Below are 17,696 nucleotides of genomic sequence, written 5' to 3'. Positions count from 1 at the left end.
GATGGGGAGAAACGTGTTATTACACCTATTACAATGTTTCGGAATGACCCAGCAGGAGGGGAAGCATTCAGGAGAGAGGCTGGACCGCAGAGGCAAACATCTGGGAGTGACTGCGAGAGAGGCGGGACAGGAGCTGAGTGATATGGAGGCATGGTGCCTCTCTGGGGCTTCCGCTGCCTTTTCCTGTTTGTTTGCTTGGGGTTTTTGTTTTTCAGGACAGGGTTTCTCTGTGTAGCCCTGGCTGTCCTGGGATTCCCTCTGTTGGCCAGGCTGGCCTCCGACTCACAGGGATGCATCTGCCTCTGCTTCCCCTGTGTTGGGATCAAAGGCATACACCACCACAGCCAGCTGAGTCTGGGTATCTTGACATTGAGGAGTCATCAGAACTCAACAGTCCAGGGCCTGTGTGGGCAGGTATCAGGGGAGGAAATGGGCTGAGCAGACAAGGAGGCGGTCCAGGCCATACCTTCTCTGAAATGTAAGAACCGTGACAGTTCCCGGAGGCTGCTCGCTCCCAGCTTTCACTGCTTCACAGTTGAAGACAGTACAATGAACGAAAGCAGCTTCTCTGCCCTAGATGACTGTGGTGGATGGCAGGGCTCAGCCGAGGATGGGTTTGTTAGGGCTCTCTGCAGGTGTGTGCCAGAGCACTGGGATGTCTCTCAACTCTGAAATTCAGGTGCTGTGACATGAAGCAACAGTTCTGGAGGCTGTGGAGTCGAAGCTCTCTGTCCATGAGCATTCCTACATGAGTGAGATCTCTCTCCTCACCTTCTCCAGCTGTGAAATGGAGGCATGGCGTGTCTACAGTGACGGACCATTGCGGGTAAGATGCAGCAGTGCGCTGGAACCTCCTGAAATGCTCATAATTCTAACGTTTCTATTTGGAAGGCCGCTGTAATGAAACAAAATAAGTACTCTTTTTTTAACAACATGGGGAGTTAAGTATTTAATCCAGTTGGGGCTGACATTAGTGCAGCGGGAGCTTGGGGAGGAGCTGGCCTGGGTCACTGTGGCCACAGAATGTTTGTTCCTGTTGCTACATGCAATTGGTCGCCCGTCTTCTTGAGGGTATCCATACCCCCGAACAAAGCGGCCTTCGTTAGCTCTGGCTGCCTTTGTTCTCTGGCAGTAGGTAAAGCCTCCATTAGTCTGGCACCCACCGAAAGCTGACATACCCATTTCTTTTACGTATTTGTTCAGACACAGAAGCAAGTGTATTTGGCAGGGTTTGAAGTCATGTTCAAAGATCTAAAAAAAAAAAAAAAAAAAAACTGAATGACTGAGGACACAGACTAGAATCCTAACCTTCAGTTTATGTGTGAAATCAAAAACATGCAAAGTTTGTGGGAGCTGGGTTCTATCTGATCATTCCCACATGAAAGTCTCAAAAGGAGGCCCAGGAACGGGAGTCTTGTCAGTCTGAATGTTAGTTAAACAAGTACATAAGATAAACAGTTCACACAGGTTACACAGCTGAATTCTCAATCAGCGCACACACCAGCCTACCGCACCGTCACAGCTCAGAGCCTGCCGGGGCTCTTACTCCTCCTGCTTACGGCACAAGGGTGTTTTTGTTTTTGCGTGTGTGTGTGTCCAAACGCATGCATGTGTGTTCATCTGTGTCTGTGTGTGTGAGCACATGTGTGTGGAAGCCAAGCATTGGTGTTGGTGCTGGTGTCTCTCTACTCCCCCTCTGCCTTCCTATGGAGGCACGGTCTCTCGGTTGAACCCGGGGATTTCGGCCTGGCTAGGTTAGCTACCCACCTAGCTCCAGGGATCCCCTGTCTCTGCCCCTCAAGCGCCGGGATTACAGGAAGGCTGCTGCCCCATCCAGCATTGACAGTTCTGGGGAGCCAAATTCCAGCCCTCTTGCTTGTTTGGCAAGCGTTTAGCATGCTGAGTCGTCTCCCTGGCTCCGACCTCACTTTTCAGTCTGCAGCTTTATTATGTCTACACTCCTTTGCCTCTGAAGCGTCAGGCCTTGTGGCTCAGGCCCCCTTTAATATCGCTTAACAAGGAGTCAGTGGCGTGTGCCCAGCTCTGCTTGGTACCCTTGGCAGAGTCTCTGCAGTGGCCTTCCTCCCTGAAGGCTGGACTTCAGGAGGCTTCTCATTTTAATAAATGGCTCTTCCAGTGTCCTTCAGTTCATTTACTTTTAGACAGCAGGTCATCCGCTGGCCTCTAGGCAGTTGGGCAATGTGTCTAGGAGGTGAAAGCAAGGGCATGCTAGTCGGACAGTCTTGGATTTGAGTCTCTGTCACTTGCTCTCTGTTCCCTCCTTGAGTCAGCCATTTTCTTTGTGTGGCAGAGAAAGCAGCTTAAGACCTACCACTCATGGCCATGTGAAAGTCTGCGGTACAGAAACACTGCAAAGCCAGGCTGCTCCTCAGAATTGGTGCTCAGTGACTGGCATCACTCCACCTCACAGGGCACACAGGCAGTCCACCCCAGCGCTTTTCTCAGCCTGTCTGAGCGTCTTGCATTTTCTCTGCTAGAAATGCACTCCTTGGGAAAGATCTCATGCTGGCTTCCAGGCATTCTCTTCCCTGTTTCCCACCTCCTCACCCCGGTTCCAGTTCCCCAGTGTAGAGCATCCCTTTCCGTTGCTGAGAACATTCTGCTCCATGGACAGGCCACACTTACTTTATCTGGTCCCCACCAATGGTCTTTTGGGGTGTGTTTCTTTATTTTTTATTTTTAGGCTTTCCATGTTGTAAGTAATATATGCATGTTCATATAAGGACCTCTGTGTACCCGTTATTTTGACTTTTCCTAGGTAGGTGCTTAGCCAAGAGAGTTGTTGAGGGCTCTGGAAACAACCAGTGCCCAATGTGTTCCAGAATAGGCACGACTGTCTACACGGGGCCTGGCAGCTCATCACCCTTGTTAAAGTTGGAGAGAGGGTGGCTAGAGCTTCTTTTTTGAGACAGGGTTTTTCTCTGTGTAGCCCTGGCCGTCCTGGAACTCACTCTGTAGACCAGGCTGGCCTCGATCTCACAGCCTCTATCTCTGGAGTGCTGGGACTAAAGGTGTGCACCACATCCCAAAGTGACTACAGCCATTTCGGGAATGCACGGTGACAGCCTAGGGATGACAGAGTTCCTAGACTGAGCAATTACAAGCGTTTTAGTTTGTCTGACAACGTGCCTCGCCAGGATCTGTTCACGTCCACGTTACCTTCATGTATCTTCTTTAGTAAATTGCTCATTCAGCTCTTTTATCTTCCAAAACTTTTTGTCTTCTTATTGACTCATTAAAGTTCTTTATGTATTCTGTGTGAAAGTCTTTTATGGTCAGTCTGTAGCTTGACTTCTCATTTTATTAATAGTATTTTGGAGAACAAAAGATTTCATTTTTTTTTTCCTGAGTGGATTTTTGCTTTTGATGTTATATTTATGAAAGCTTTGCCTGCTGCATGGTTTGCAAAGATTTACTCCTCTCTGTTCCTTATGAAGTTTTAATTTCACATCTAATACGTAGATCTGCAATCCACTTAAATTTAGGGTTGTGTATATGTGGGGGAGGTTTAAAAATCTAGGTTTCCTGTTCCTGTTCCTACTTTTCCCCCTCTTTCTTTTTCCCTCCCCAAATATCCGAGGGGTCTGGAGTGACAGTACAGTGGGTAAGAGCACTGGCCGCCCTTCCAGGGGACTTGGGTTTGATGCTCAGCACCCACATGGCAGTTCTCAACCGTCAGTAACAGTCACAGGGGGTCCAGCACCCTCTTCTGGCCTCCCTGGGCAACAGACAAGGACGTGGTACACAGATACATATGCAGAGAAGAGGATCATTACATAAAAATAAATGAACATAATTAAAAACAGTCGAAGCTTTTAAATCACAGGATGGCCGGTTGTCCCAGCACTGTCGTGTGAGCCCTGCCCTTGACTCACTGACTCTCCTTGTTGCTCTCAGACTGGAGTCTATTTCTAAACTCTAGTCTTCGTCACCAGTGTGTACGGCTGTGGTGGCCAGCATGGTGGCTGCAGCTTCACAGGGTCTGATAGCGGGTGCAATTTTTATAAAGTTTTGATGGAGTTTTGATTGGGATTATGTTGACTCATAGATTTATTTGGAAAGATTAATTTGGAAAGAAGAATTGCCGTCTTAGAAACATCAAACTTTCCAATGCATAGAAAAATGTTTCTAAATGACAATAAATTCTAAGTAGTTTCTGAATTCTAATAAAATTTCTTTTAGAAGTGTTTTAGATTTTAGAAGTAATAATGTTCCTCAGTGGACTTTTTCCTTTCTTTCTTTCCTCCTCCTTCTCCCCTCTCTTTGTCCTCACCATTCTCCTCCCTTCCCTCTCACTCCCTTCTCTTCCCAACCACCCCAACCCTGTTCTCTTTTTCCCCTCCTCCTTTCTCCTCTTTTTCATCATTCTTTTCCCCCTTCCCACTTCCCCTCCACCTTTTCTTCTCCTCCCCTCCCCTTCTTCCTGCCTCTTCCTTCTTGTCCCTCTTTTCTCCCCTTTCCCTTTCTCCCCTTCTTTCTATCCCTCCTTCCTCCAATTCCTTTTCCTCCCCTTTCTCCTCCTCCCCCAACTCCATCCCTACTGAGATTATAGCATACTTTACCACATTGAACTTGGAATTGTCTTATTTTTAAATTGCTAATTGCTATTAATTAGAAATTTTGGTACACTATTCATGTATCCTGTGGTCTTATAAACCTTACTTGTTAGTTCCAGTAGAGTTAAAAAATATTTTACAGGATTTTTAAAAAAATTATCATTGAACCACTGTGAAAAAGGAGAGTTTTAATTTTTTCATTTCAGTGGGATCTGTAATTTCTTTTTCTTGCCCATTTGTACTAGCTACAACATGATATAAGACAGAAGTGATACAAATAGACATTTTTGCCTGCTTCTTGATCTTAGCAGCCAGCCTTTCACAATCACAGGGGATCAGTGTTTACTGACACAAGCCCTTCTTCCATCATTTTTAATTTGTTGGAAGTTTTTTTCTCTGTTTGTTTAATCATTAATGAATGTTGAGTTTTGTCAAATGCATTTTTGTTGCCACTCCAAGTACGGGAACATGCTTGTCTTTAGTTTTATTAATGTAGTATCCCATTAGTTGGTCTTTGGACTATAAGCTGGCCATTCCTTAGTAATGTCCATGGCACCATGTCGTCCTTTTCTGTGACGTCATGTCATTCTGGTTTATAGCAGCAATGCCAGTTTAATGAGACAAACAGAAAAATCACTCCCCTGTTTTCTGAAAGAATTTAAGCAATAGTTTATAGACTTTTCTGTGGAAGATTTAAAAATTATCCGCTCTTTTTTTTTAGGTGCTATCTATCACATCATCTTATCATCTGAATTCTGAATTCATTTCTATATTTGTCATATCTGCACAGATTTGTCCTTTTCATCCTGGCTTTGTTATCATCTATCTTTAGCGTTATTTTCATGGATGGTCTAACTATGTGAAGGTTTATTAATTTTCTTGATTTTTAAAAAAAAATGAACAATACTGGTTTCATTGATTATCTCCTCTCTTTTTTATTCTATTTAATTTGGTTTCATTTGCTTTTTAGCAGTATTCCTTTTCAGTCTTAAAATCTTCCTTTAGGTTTTGTGCCAAGGTGTGTTGGAAATGAATCCTCTTAAAGCATGTTTACCTGGGAATGTATTTAACTTGCCATTATTTTGAAGGACAGTTTTGTTGCATACAGAATGATGGATTGGGATTTTTCCTTCTCTTTTGGGGAATTTGAGTTTGTTATTCTAATGCTTCTTGGTCTACATTGTTTTACTAATGAGAAGTGTGTTATTCTGATGCTTTGAATACACTATTTCCCCCCAGTATTTCCAGGGTCTTCTGATTGTCTGTGACCAGCAGCAGCTTGAATATGTTGTCTCCAGGCCTGTGTCTCTTAGAGGTTTCCTCTCAGGGACTTGTGGAGATTCTTAAATATGTTAATCAATGTTTTCCTCAAATTGGAGACTTTTTTTTTTGATGTCTTCAAGCTCATAGTCCTTCAGTTTCCTCTTCCTCTAGACTCACATGTTGGTCATTAAGGCTGACATGCGGAGGACATGTGGCCGTCTGCCCACTGTCCCTAGAGGCTTCTCAGCAGACAGAGTTCTCTGGATTGGATACTTTCTGTGCTGTCTTTGAATTTCCTTTTCCTGATGTCATCTCGGATCTGCTGCTGAGCCTATGCAGTGCATTCTTTTCTTCAGTTGTGTTTGTCAGATGAGAATTTTGTGATTCATATACATGTGAATATGTATCAAGTATATATATGTGCTTCTCCTGTCACTCTGTATTTGTTGAGTCATTATTATGCTTCATTAAATTCCTTGGCTTCTTTTAGTTCTTTGATTATGTTTACTGTGTTTTAAGGTCTCTATTAAAGACCTTACTTTTTCTATTTGCTATTTACTAATTAATAATTAACGTAGCCTTCTTGCTCTTCTGTCCTATATATAAGTTAGAGGACTTTTAGAGGATTTTTTTTTTTTTTTGCTAACATTATCATTTTTCAAGCATCTTTTTATTTTGGCATTTAACATTTTAGTTCCATGTGTGTTCACTGAACAGATCTTGTTGGGGAACCAACCCAGGGCCTTGTAATGCTAGGCAAGCACTGTACCACTGAGCTAAGTTCCCAAGCAATAGATCCATGCTCACATTCAGCTCCAAGTGACCTTTACCCCAATCTGTAAAAAAAAAAAAAAGAAAAAAGAAAGGCTGGTTCACTGATGTAGCTACATCAGCACTGTATGTAGCTACATCAGTGAATCAGTGATCTCTATGGACCCACAAGGACTCTTACGTTGCAAGGGACATGCAACCCAACTTTTCATGTCTTAATTCTATTTAATTGTGTTTACTCCCATTTTTGGCCCGATCTCTGTTGCCAGGGAACTGGGAAATGGCCAGTGTAGCAGGTGGGAGCCCAGATTCACTGACCTATGACTAAGGGAAGGGATGAATTCCACAGTTTGAAATAAGGATACTTTGGGTCTGAGAAAGATGAAATGGAAGCTAAGAAGAAGCCAGGGTAGCTTCTTTCATTTTTCTCCTCCTCTCACTTCTCCCCTGAGATAAGGGGTTCACTTTGGCAATCTTATGTTTTCTTATTTATAGTCTTCAGGTTATTTCTTCTTGACACTCTAAGATGGAATCATGTTGGTTTCTTTCAAGACTCACAGCTTTCAAAATATGGGCAGTATTTGTGGTTTTGTCAAGCTGTTCTTTTTCTTCTTTTCTTTCTGTCATGACCTATACAGTTTATCACCCTGTTCTTAGGGGTCACAGTTCTACTTATATGAGTTGCTTAGCTTGTGGCCGCCTCTGTGCTTGGGGAAGTTGTTCGTAAGCTGAAAGTTCACAGAATCATTGTTCCGTTGAGAGACTCTCCCGGGATGTCCTTGCAGGCATGGCTGATTTCCTTACCTCTCTGCCTGTCTGATCCTCACGATAACAGCGCCCGCCCCTTTTTGTCTGGCATGTAGTTGACTGTGCTTTCCACACTGAGAGGACTGTTGAACTCGGTCTTCACATCGGTCAGGTGCAAGGCCACATTCACAGACCCTGGCTCTCCCTGTGCATAGGACAGCGCCTGTGCGTGGAACTCTCCGCAACTGCAGTGAGTGGTGAAGGCAGGAGTTGGCTTTTGGTCTGTCAATTCAAACAGGAGGAGTACTTGGAGATGAGATCTTAGGTTTACTCAGGAAGTAGCAGAAGTGAAACAGAGATGCTGGCCTAGCAGCAGAAATAGACAGAGATGCTGGCCTAGCAGCAGAAATAGACATGTGTCAATGGTTACAAATGGCACAGAAGTAGGACACAAGATACGAATAGATGGATGCCAGTTAGGCTGAGAAATTAGCTACAGGATCTTGTCTTTTAGTGCAGACTATTCAATCAGTAAGTGTTTATTAAGAGTTTCATTATAGCCACTGTTGATTAAATTCTTACTTTGTGCCCTATACTCTGTGGAACACTTTATTTAATCCCCTCAGTAACTTTTTTACTTCCATTTTACAGAGGGAAAATGAAATCTTAGCGATCTTAGAGAAATAAAGCTTGAAACTTCACAGCTTGTGACCTAGGTCAAGCACACACTAGTTTCAGGACACGTGGCTCTAGTCCCTGCCTTGTGCCATATTCCAGGCTTTGGGCTGCGGTGATGAACACGGATGACACAGCCATCATCCTCAGGTGCACAGGGTTCCTAGGTTCGTTGCTGCTCTGTGTTACTCACTTCTATTTTGTTAATATTTATACGTAGTGGACACAGTAATTGTATTGATTTACAGGACACAGTAAGCTATTTTGATACACAGGTGAAAACACAATGATTCGGTAGGGGTAGCTACACTAGCGACATAATTTCTTTGTGTGTGGATCACTCGAAACCATGCCTACCGCTTGGACATACAAGCTGCCACAGCTGTCTACTGTTCTAGAGAGCTTGAGGAGATTTTCCTTCCATCAAGCTGTGTCCTTGCATCTTCTGGCACCTTCCTGCTCCTTTCTCTCTCATACTCTCCCTAGGCTGGCATAACCATGTCTCACTTCCTACTTCCTTGAGTCCAACTTACGCACGTGTAACTGCCACCTGCTGTCCGAAGAGGCAGCCCAGGGATACTGCGAGGCTAGGGACAGCCCTTTCACGAGGAGGCCACTCCTCTGCCCTGTCTCATTTAAAATGCCATTAGAAATTCCCCGGGTTGCAGCCACTGCGGTGAAGGATAGCTGTAATCCCAGCACTTGGAAAGTAAGGCAGGAGAATCAGGAGTTCAAGGCTGGCCTGAGCTGTGAGAGGGACTTACAGACTCATTATGTAAGTCAGTTTGGTGGGCTTAGCAGGAAGCATGGCGAAGTTTATCTGGTGCTTTTGCTCATGGAAGCAGGGGCTGGGTGTGCCCTCTGAGTAAACGTATCATTAGAAGACTTCTTCCAAAGTCAGACTGACAGTGCTAAGCGCCAGTAGCTGGCAGTGCTTGTTCATGCCTGAAACACTTAGCTGGCTGGGAGGGACATTCCCAACTCTCCGTTTACCAGTTGAGCTGCAGCGAAACAGTCTTCTGTATTTTAACCTGCAGTGCCTTTGATATGAGAATTATAAACACGCCTTTCACTGCTATAATTTTGATTTATGGCAAAAGTGTGTTTTGTGAAAATCTTTTCAATTGTTATATGAATGAAAATCGTGTTTTCTTCCAATTTCGACTAACTGAAAGCAGGGAAGGGAGCGGTGGTTCTTTGAAAGGATCCTGTCACTAGCCTATGTCATGGGGACTGGTGTTCAGCTGGGGCTGTGAAGAGAAGGGTTGGGTAGAGCCGGACACGGTTGAGCTGCCTGGAGCTCCATGGAAAGGAGCTCCCTCTCACTTTGCCTCTGCGGGACCTGCGGTAGCTCCTGACCTGTAATTGATGGAATGCTTCATAGGGAACAGTAAGCCCAGGCACGAGCCTTTGAAGCTTCAGAACAAAGAGCAGCAGCAGGAGAGCGTGGCCAGAGAGGGATGACCAAAGGGCGTGAGCACAGGTCCATCTCTGCCTCTCACAGACACGTTGGTATGACAGCTTCACTGGCTAGTGAGCGGGGACCCAGCTGCTCGCGCCCCACGTGGTTCCGCAGGGGCCAGCCTTTAGTTTCCCCCAGTGATGCTGCAAGAGTGCTCAGCGGGGCTCACTTGTAGCTCACTTGTGCTCTGCTCTCCCTTTGAACAGAAAACCTTGTTGTATTCTTCCACCGCCAACATCAGAACACATTCAATTATGTGAAAGCTCAGAGGGGCAAAAAGTGTATTCCAAGACCTGTTTCCTGGGATTGGAAATGGTCCTTTCTCCCATAGGGTGAGTCTGCCAGTACTCACCCTATCCTTAGGGCGCTGTTTTCTTCACTTCCATCCTCTGAGCGTCCTGAGTGTTCAGGAAGGGTGGGAATAGACCGTTGGCTAGAGCGTGTAGGGCACTGTGATCCCACTTGGGGGAGGGGAGGGAGGGTGATTTTTTAGGCTGAAGTAGTTGGCAAAGGCTGCTGCTGCTGCTGTCATTGATGGGGAGGAGGAGAGGTGGGAGGAGGGGAAGAAGGAGAAGGAAGAGGAGAGGGAGAAGGAGAAAGAAGAGGAGGGGGAGGAAAAGGAGGAGACTTGGAATGGGCTCTAACTGATCTCAGACCATGGTTCTAGCCTCACAGTTTCCCCTATTATTCTGTCTGCTTGGGAATCTCTTATAGCTCAGCTATTGATCGCTTTTCCATGGGTGTCACTGTTCTTGGGAAAGTCCTGAGATTGTGGTTGCGTGGGCCAGTTATACCGTGGGAGGTGGAAAACGACCTGGGTGTTGTTTTATCTGGAGAGGAGATGTGAGAGGGTGTTCGGTTGACAGGGCTGGGCTCGGGCTGGCTGACATTGGGTAGCAACTTGACTGGATCTGCAGCTAACTAAAAGGCAGGTTTCCGATTACTCCCTTGACCAGTTCATTTGATGAGGAAAGAATTAATCTGAAAGCGCCAGCACATTCCCTGGTTTGGGCAGTCGTGCGTAAGACAGAGCTGAGGACTGAGCATGGACGATGGGTGCCTTCCTTTCTTTCCACTGACTACGGATGCTCTGCTTGTTAAATTCTCGCTCTGACTTCCAGGCTGGGATGGACTGGAGCCTGGAACTATGGCCAAACAATCCATTCCCCTACGTTGCCCTTTATCAAAGGTTTTTTGTTAGTTAGTTAGTTTGTTTGTTTTTTAAATTTTAATCACAGCAACAGAAACAAATAAAAGGAAGATTTTTCTTTTTATAAGTTTTATGCTAAAAATTGCATATCATTTAATTAGTTGACTCTTTTCTCAGTGTTTAAAAGTTAATTTGGTATTTGAATAATTATTCATGCACTATGCTGACCTACCTTATTTTACCATCTGGGTTCCATTTTTCTGAGTCTGCTGAACGTTTAGCTATCTGGTGAGCTCACACCTCATGAAAGCGAGACCTGCTCTCAGCCTTTTCTAGACTGAGCATGCTCGGGACAGGACGCCTGCATGACTTGGAACTGTGGAGTCTCGCAGCACAGTGTGGACTCAGAACAGATATTTAATAAACACATCACAAACGACTCCTTCAGCTGTTTAATTATGTGAATGTCTTATCAAAATTCATCAGGAACTTAAAGAACCAAGCATGCAGAAGAACACAATTTGAGCCCAGATGTCACACCTTGTGGAGACGGCCATGTTGATTTCCGGCCTCTCAGGTATCTGAGGATAAGTGCAACAAGCACAGCCTGTCCTCAGACACTCACTGCAGGCATTGAAAATACATACAGTAAAGGACGCCCTTTCCTAGAAATCTACGGCTTTGTGTCAGAGGCAGCCCTAGGTGAAGCTGCTCCCTGACAGGCCGAGCGAGCCTCAGCACGTGTTAAGGATTCCTGGTGTGGGATGGCTTCTTCGCAGAGAAATCTTGCAGGCTTTACTTTAAAAAGTGCTTACGGTTTAATTGGTCTAATTACCTGGCTCCTTTCACGATGTTTAAAAGTTAATTTTGTATTTGAATTGGCGTGGTAGGTTCAGATTGAAAAGGCAGGACTTCGTGATAGTTCTTCTAAACTAAGCTTAGCTTTGAGTGCCAAAGGAGAAGGGTCTTACAGGTGAGGGCAGGCAGGAACATGTGTGCACAGCGGGGAGGGGGGAGGGCTGTGGAGGTCACATGTTACCTCCGGAGGAACAATCCCTGTTGTGAGAACTGAAAGGCAGGGTGGTTCTACTGGGTGTAACTCTGCAGGCAGAGCGGATCTCACGTAAGAACACACACGTGTGCTGTCTTTCACGACCCACAGCACATGGACCATCATCATGTTGACTACCAGGTGTCTTTAAAGGAAGCCATCCAAGAACCTCACAGACAAGGATCCTCAGCTCCCTGACTGGGCTTCCAGCTCACGGACACTGACTCGATGAACACTGTGACACATTTTTCCCAATTAAAATATATAAGTAATAACCTCAGACACTTCACCTCTCATTCTAGGGACTGGTAGTTCTTGTGCTGAACAAATGGGATCTGCAAACACAACCACCCTTGATTTGTGGCCATGTTCAAGAAGTAGCCACAAAAAACAACTTACGAAAGTTCATTTCCCAGTCTCTTTAAAGGACTAGTATTACAAATATCTCTTCCTCAGTTTCTCCAAAGCTCATTAACCATTTCCCCTCTTTTATTCTATTTTATTCCACAACTGATTCTTGAAGTTCTTGTTAGCTCTTTGAGACACGTAAGGCAGAAATGTTCCTCTGCATTTTCCATGGACGTAGGGGCTTGATAAGCAGGCCTTCCTCTGACAAGCTTACCACAGAGCCTGGCCTCCTCCCCGCCCTTCCTCAGAGAGCTCCCAGCTTCTGGTATACTTCTGGATACTGCTTTCTATTGGGGGTACAGGAGGATGTAGGTGAAACTATAAATCATGCGTCTCTGCCAAGTGTACAGTGTGTTAACGCAGTGTGTAAATATCTTACCTCTAAGAAGTATGTCAAGCCTTTAAGTACAGAACAACTCAATACCAATCAACTCAAAACCAGTTAGTTTTAACAGCCTGCTTGCCATCATGACTTTACCGGCCAGGTGGACACGAAGGATCTAGTTTTCCACCGCACAGTAAGGCATTTTCCAAACCTCAACCCTCAAATGATAGGTGTAACTTAACAAAAATGTGGGATACTACGCAACCAGTCTGCCGTGCATTCCGGTCTTGACACAAGCAGAGGGGCCGAGGGGGAAGGAGCAGTGTCTTCCTGTCAGTGTGTCCCTCCCATTGAGGTTGCCTACCTTGAGAAAATGGAGACTGGCCCGAGAGAGGCACAGCAATGGGGCGCGCACACAAAGGGTGTGTTTTCTTCTGACCCCTTGTAGATTAGATTCTTCATTTTCTTCTGGTTACTCAGAACTGTACAAATGAGCTTGGTGTTCCTCAAGGATAGCATGTTGTTACTTGAAATATTCCAAAGGAAGACATTGAAGACTGCTTAAAATTAGGTTGGTTGCTGTGGCAACCGAGCTCCGCTCCTGCGGATGGTCTGAGTGACTGCAGCTCAGGCAGGTGAGCAGGGAGAAGGAAAGGTAATTGGTCCCTAAACTTTGCCCAAGAACTTGGCTTTGGATAATGGGACCACCAACACAAAACAGTCTTTAAAGACATTGCAATAAATGTTAGAGATCAATCATTTTAACATCTGAACTCACACCGAAGACACTTTCTTCTTGTTTTTTATAAGGAAGAAATTTAATTGGTATTCAGCCCAAAGGCAAAAGTAACCATGAGTATTTGCTTACTGGGTACCAAGTGAAATGGGCACGAGGTGGAGGGCATAGGAGTTTGGCCATAACAAAAATTCCGTCTAGAATTAGAATTCTTTATTCATGCTGGCTAATGATTTGCTTGAACAAATTGTTTGTTCTTGAACAAAGAACTCCGGACAATGACTGAGCTGCAAGCAATGGTGATTTTGACCATCATACACCAAACTGTGCAACAATGGCTGGCATGAAGACAGCTGGCTAGCAAACAAAAGGAGGAAGATATTTTTACATATATCCTTTTGTTGAAAACATTTTATAAAGATATTCTGATCACACAGCTACCCCTCCTCTGACCCCCCTCAGATCCTCCCCACCTCACATTCTCATTAAAATACTTGCAAACCAAATGCAAAAGCCCATCAAAAAGATCACCCACCATGGTCAAGTAGGCCTCATCCCAGAGATGCTGGGATGGCTCAACATGTGTGATTCAGTTCAGTAAACTGCCTTATAAACAGAATGAAAGACAAAGACCACATGATCGTCAGACGGAGAAAAGGCCTTGGACAAACATCCAACACCCCCTTCAAGATAGAAGTCCTGGAGAGATTAGGGATACAAAGAACACATCTCAGCATAGTAAAGACAGCAAGCCCATAGCCAACATCACTCTAAACTCACAACAAGCTCTCTCCGTGTCTGCATATCTGGAGATACCCAGAGTTCTGGCTCCTTCTGAAGAGTTTGTGTAGGAGTACAGTGTTGAGGCAAGTGCCCCACCAACGCTCGAGTTAATATCTGAAAGCAAAGTGGAAACCAAAGGAAAGGAAAGCAAGCCAGCAGGGTGGGGACTGGATTCTAGGGAGAAGCAGCTTCCGACCGTGGGATGAGTTCCACAGGCCAGGGATGGCGGGGGGCAGGGCTGGGGAATTGCAACTGGACAGAAGGCGCATGCATCCAGGCTGGGGAGAGATGGGGGAGAAGGATCAAGCAAGAGTTTGTCAAAGGTTACAGTGTTTCAAAGCAGTGGGGGTGGCACTTGGAAGGACGTCAGGCCACAGAGAAACGGATATCTGTATTGTAAGATTGTCTGTACTGTAGGATAGCATATCTTACCATGCTGCAGAGAGCGCATGGTGCTGGGAGGGGACAGGGGAGTTAATCCTGATGCTGCTGCAGACATGCAGTGAGAGACAGGTCTGGGGCAGATGCCACAGAAACGGCCAGAAGGGGGTTGCAGTGAGAGGACAGACTGCGGAAGAGTGGGAGACGGTGGAAGATGCTGGTGTCAACCAGAGCCTCCGGCTGTCCTTGTGGGTGGGGGCAGTGGCAGGTCTGGGATCAGGAACTGCAACAGGGCTTTGGAGGAGAGGTCACAGAGGTCATCGGCAGGGAGAGACGTCAGCTATGAACTGTGTAGCGTGCTCTGCACTCCAGGCAGAGATGACACACTGCCAGGACTCACAGGCAACAACTGAAGCGATGGGTCCATAAGGCTAACGAGAAAAGTAGACCCAGAAAGGCATTCAGGGCGAACCCCTGGAGCACCCCAGCATGTCATGGGTTTTGAGTGAGGACAGCCCTGAGAGAGGAAGAGAAGAGTTAGGGAGATGGTGTTTGAGAAGGAGGGTGGCAGAGGAGATGGCGCAGGCAGCACTGTCCCAGCATATTGTGGAGTCACGGCTGTCCTGAGCGCTAGGCCAACACAGTGCTGAGGCCTTCTCACCGTCCATCCTCCTCAACTAGTTCAGTCTGTGATTTTATGAAGTGATGAGCAACACTTACCTGAGGAAAAATGTCTGTAATTCTCAAAGCATACACTCTCAAAGCAAGCAGTAACAGCATCATTGTACCTAGAAAAATCTGTTTTTAATATATGTTGTGAGAAGTATGTGTGATTGGGAGAGGAGGTTAACATTTGTGGAGAAACGAACTTTTTATTGTTTAAGAAAAAGTGTAAGCTAGAAAACTATTATTTCTACAGAGTGGATGAATATGAGCAGCGGCTTTTACATAAAGAATTCAACTGCCCAGTAGGATATTTTAGATACAAACATGTATATTACAACGAATGCAACGTGTGTGTGTGTGTGTGTGTGTGTGTGTTAAAGCCATGTCCCAAAGAGATGGAAGAGATCTCTGGGAGACTCTGCCACATGTCTCCTTGGCCTGCTGTGCTGCTGTATGACATCTGTATGCATACGCTCTGCATTTCCTTTGTCAGACAGAACTTTTGTCTTCTACAGAAACATCCACGGAGTCAGCGCCGCTCCTGTCTGTCCACCTCAGTGTGTAATTTTTACAGCTCTTTCTCAGCTGTTAATATATTTCTGTGGAATATGTGTAAATAGACATGAGCAAACTGTCTAAAAGTTATTCGGCTAGCCGGTGAACCATGTAATCTGTTGGTTCAGGGACAGCAGATAATAGAGTGAGATATTTGCTTTGCCCTACACTCTGAGTAGCATCTAGACGCCAAAAGCCAATTTGTGTTCTGTTGGGGCACGTCTTATCTCACTATATTATCACATCCGGGAGAGGAGATTTGGATAATGACTGTCTGGTTTAGAAAAGTAGACCCTGTTTAGGGAATGGAATATTGGCAAGGTGGGAATTTTGAGCTGGAATTTGGTTCTGCCCTTGGTTAATTTCACACTCGGCATTTCATCACCGTTTCCTGTCTTTTAACAGCGTAAGTTAGAAATAACCTTGTTAATTAGCATCTATTTTTAGGTTGATGACATGACACAGCCGAGACAGAGTGAGAACATCCCAGAGCCACGAGCACACAAGCAACACGCTGTCCTGTAAAGGGAAGGCAGGCGAGGTGCCCGGAGACACGGCAGCCAAGGTAGGAAGGCGTTGCTCCCTGCTCCCCTCGTAGGCCTCACCTGGGATAACCAGCCAGGGAACGAGACGGGCCGCTTCCGTGGGCTCCTTGTTACCCTGACAATGACTAGTTGTCGCGATTCACATTCGCATTTGCATCTTTGCCTCCAACTCCTTCTTCTTTTATGGTGGATATTCAGAAATGCTGACTTTTCCATGTGTGGGCCTCTTCTCTGTGGCTTCCCTTGTTCCCAAGCCCCAGTCCTGCCTGTCTCATCGGGCCAGCTCACGCTCTTTCTCGTTAGGGGGCTTTTACTGACCTCTCCTGGCTGGAAACACCGCATCTGCATCTCTTATGGCAGTCGGCACCTACTCTGTTTGGATGACGCACACGCGTGCCTTCCCTTCCTCCTGGTCTGACAGCTCCCGTTCACGGGATTGATGGGAAGGTTAGCCACGTCAGTGAAAACGGGGGAAGAGCACGGTGGGTAGCCCGGGGCTAGCAGCCGCTGCAGAGTGCAGGGCTGCGCGTCCTCTGTCCCTCCCCCCTCAAAAGGCAGCTGTGCTCCCCCATGTAGTAACACCTGGGTGTGGGGGCCCCCGGGCGTGGCTGGTAAAGTGGAAGTAGAGCGGGACCCATCAGGCTGGGTGAGCTTGAGCAGGAGGAAGGCTGGAGGGACAGAGCTCCTGCTTGCGTTTCTCCTCTCTCCATTGCTGTTACATGAGCATGAGACAAGTGAGCGCCCTCTTGGCTTGGATGCAGTGGCTTTGCCATCCCCAGAAGGTTGAACAAATACCTTACCTTCGCTCCGGACATGTGTGTATGTATGTGTGTGTCTATATTCCAAGTTTGCATTTGTATCACATATGTGTATGTGTGTGCCTGTATCACATGTATGTATATGTGTCTATATTACATGTGTATGTGTGTGTCTGTATCACATGTGTCTATGTATAAGTGTGTCTGTATCACATGTGTATATGTACATCTGTGTTACATGTATGTATTGTGTGTCTGTATCACATGTGTGTAGAGGAATTTTAATTCAGAACATGACTGCTCTGCAAGAGATCACATCGAAAGATCTTCCAGGTCTGTGTGATCCATCTGGAATACAGACAAGCCTTTAATCCTGGAGACAGAAGCAAGCAGATCTGAGTTCAAGGCCAGCCTGGTACAGAGCAAGTTTCAGGTAAAGAAAAGCTTAGGTCCTGGTGTGGTGGTACACACCTTTAATCCCAAACAATGAAGGTAAAGTTAGTTTGTAGAAGGAAGCAGCCATGTTTGAAAGTGCTGTTTAATTGAGTGGCAGAAACAGTGATGAATCAGAGAAGATTTGACAGAATAGGATGCGCCCGACTCAAGAGAAGAGAGAGGAAAGGGAAGCTACTTAAGGGGCAGCTTTACCAGGACGGTAATAGTCAGGTTGCAGAGAGAGAACTCAGATGAAGATTGGATGAGCCAGAGAATGAGAAGGAGTCAGGAGACTAGTGCCGATTGCTGGAGTTAGTTCAAGGCCAAGCAGAACAATTCATGGCCTAGAAAGAAGTCAGGTTGAATTGGTCAGCTGGGAGAGGAGTTGGAGCCAGAACAGCTTGAGAG

This window comes from Meriones unguiculatus, chromosome 3, assembly GCF_030254825.1.
Source record: "Meriones unguiculatus strain TT.TT164.6M chromosome 3, Bangor_MerUng_6.1, whole genome shotgun sequence".
In the NCBI taxonomy this organism is placed as follows: Eukaryota; Metazoa; Chordata; class Mammalia; order Rodentia; family Muridae; genus Meriones; species Meriones unguiculatus.
Note: the sequence above shows the minus strand (reverse complement) of the source record.